Genomic DNA, 3,179 nt, shown 5'->3' on the forward strand with positions numbered 1-3,179 from the left:
GCTTTGCTCTTTCAGATTTCTAGATATACAAATCCATTATATAGTTGCTTGATTTTCCCATTGGGAAAATCTTTTAATCCCTTGTTGATATTATTTACAACCACTTAAATTTCTTCATTAAAAAGTAACTTTATATTTACATTTACATTTATATTTATTCAACCCTTAAGGGGAGAAAGGGGAACATTTCTGCCTAGACCGTGGTTCTCAGCCTTGGCTGCATATTAGAATCACTTGTGGAGCTTTTATTTATTTATTTTTTTAAGTTTATTTATTTTTGAGAGAGAGAGTATGAGCCAGGAGGGGCAGAGAGAGAGTGGGGGATGCAAAATCTGAAGCAGGCTCCAGGCTATCAGCATAGAGCCCAACACAGGGCTTGAACTCACGAGCAGTGAGATCATGACCTGAGCTGAAGTCGGATGCTTAACCAACTGCACCACCCAGGCACTCCACTTCTGAAGCTTTTAAAAACACAGATGCCCACGATCTCACGGTCCGTGAGTTCGAGCCCTGCGTCGGGCTCTGGGCTGATGGCTCAGGGCCTGGAGACTGCTTCCGATTCTGTGTCTCCTTCTCTCTCTGCCCCTCCCCCCTTCATGCTCTGTCTCTCTCTGTCTCAAAAATAAATAAAAAACGTTAAAAAAATAAATAAATAAAAATAAATAAATAAAAATAAAAACACAGATGCCTAAGCAAATCACAATCTTTGGCAGATGGGACCTTGATGAGGTATTTTTAAAAAATCTTCCCAGTGTCTTTTGTGCAAAATAGGACCCCTATTCAAGGTTTCCCTCTGTCCTTATAGTTGCCTCAATGGGCATTTGAACCATTTGACCTTCCAGCTTACTGGTTCTCAACCTTATCTGAAAGGAAGATATTAATTTTTGTGAAATGTCAAGATACCGTATATGTTTTCTTAAAGTTTTTATTAGGACAAATAATAACACTCTAAATTATTGGGTAGTCTTAAACTAATCCACTTTTACTTTGGGATACATTTGGGTTTTATTTGATTATGGGTATTGCATTCTGGGAATTCACACAGTACTTCAGATTAATAAAAACTACATTAGGAATATGTGACTGAAATACGGTATCTTGAAATTATGTCTTGTTTTTGAAGAAGGAACCAGAACACTCTCTAAGCACTATGGAACTTAATTGCTACACATTAGAATTCCATCAATGAATTGAATTAAGTCATTTTTTTATTCAAGTTAAATGTCATACTGGAAAGGTAGGATTCAATACTAAGATGTGTTATTTAAAGAAGGCTGAGGACAAATTAGGAAACAAAAGTAATTTTCTTCCTTATTCTTCAAGTATTACCATTAAAAAATTTTTTTTTCTTTAATGAGAAGACGAGTAGAGTACCATCCTCATTCCCACCTTTAAGGTTGTGTTTGCGATTCAAACACTATGGGTATATCCCTTCACCAGTATAGTATACACACACTCCCTTGCTTGTCCCCTACAAAAAAAAGAATGTTATCCAATAACGAGGTGGTACTTTTTTGCTTAGTTCAAAAGGTTAAATGCTGGAACAAAATAGAAATAGATACTGTACCTTTTGCTGCGTTTTTGAATTGACTTAAAACTTTTTTTTTCCCCTGGAGGAAAAAAATCCACGAGGAACACAACCCTGAAAAGCAGCACCTATAAGCATTAGCACTAGAAGGCTCCAGCATTTGAGGGCCATGTTAAACAATGAAAGCCTTTTTTTTCTTGCTAACTATCAGCGACATTTATTCGCGGTCAGGTGGGTAAACGGCTTGGTTTTATATCTTCTTTTCAGGGAGGAGTACAGCAGTGAGTAGTACAAACCTTCCTTTTCCTTTTCGGTCCTGTTTTGTCCCACAAATGCTTTTCCTGGAAAGTTATCACAGAGTCCCGCAGCTAGACCCCTGGAGAGGCCCGCGACCTACCAGACACCCCAAGACTACATTCTAGGGGAAAAACCGTAAGGGTCTGCAAAGTGGGCACCAGATTAAAGAGCCCCCATTTCCCGAGTGCTTACTGGATCCCAGTCCTCTGGGGTAGGCATTGGCACCATCCCTGTTTATGACTGAAAGTGATGCTGGCAGCCCTGGTGAGGACCCAGAGGGGATCCCAGGGAACCAGTCAAGAGGGTCCCTGGATGCACGCAAGGGTAGAAATCAAACAGGAGCCAGCAGGAGGTGAAAGAGTTTATTGAGGGTATGGAGAGAGTGCAGGTAGAGTGGGAGACTCAGAAAGGAGAGAGCCTCGTCTTTGCTGCGGGTCTGGGTTTTTTATTGAGGATTGTGATCTGGTGTATACTCCTCGCAGGCATCCAGAAACCAGCTAGAACAAAGAGGAGGGCCAGGAGTTATTCTTTGGAGCCAGGGGGTCTTGACCTGGAACTCTCTAGGCCAGTGGTCTGGAATACGCATACGATAGCTTCCGCTGGTTATTCTCACCTGGTCCTTCCTTAGATGTTATTTATTGTAAAGAAATCATGAACTCCCTGTCCCTTACAAGGACATATGCTTTTGCACGATGAGACATATGTGAAGTGGGGGTGCAGGTCCTAGCAAGAATAGGAGCAGGAAAAGGAACGAAACGCAGATTTTATGAAGTCCTTCAGTTTCCCCTGTCTCAGGAGGAAATTGAGGCTTGAGAAGGTGAAAAATGACTGACTCCGAAGCCACGCTGACTGATGTCCCAGCAGGGATTTGAGCCCACGCGGTGGCACACCCACATGTGCATGCCGAAAGTCGTGGCCACGCCAGGGGCAGCTAGTCCATTTGATCCCGACTTCCGGTTACATTATTGCGAGGTGTGCGACCAGGCGCTTCCCCGCTTGCCAGTTCGGGACCCTCACACACGAACAGTCTACCGAGGCCGCAGCGCACGCCGGTCAGGTGGCTTGGACAGACAGGCCTTGGCGGCCAATGAGAGTCTTAGGCTTCCGCAGCTAAGCCAATCGCAGCCAGGCAAAGACACGTGGGGCGGAGCCGGACCCGCTGTTGGCCGAAACCCCTGCCACTCCAGAACGCCCTGCTGGTCAGACTCAGCCGGGACCTCGCTGCTGTTCTCCAGTTTATCCGGCGTACCTGACCTTTCTGTTTCTTCGCCCCTCGTCCCTCGTTCGTTCCCTTAATTTTTAGAGGGCCATAACTCTTTAAAAGAAGCATTGAACAACAAATGTTTTAACGGTC

This window comes from Prionailurus bengalensis, chromosome C1 (genome assembly GCF_016509475.1).
Source record: "Prionailurus bengalensis isolate Pbe53 chromosome C1, Fcat_Pben_1.1_paternal_pri, whole genome shotgun sequence".
NCBI classification, from domain to species: Eukaryota; Metazoa; Chordata; class Mammalia; order Carnivora; family Felidae; genus Prionailurus; species Prionailurus bengalensis.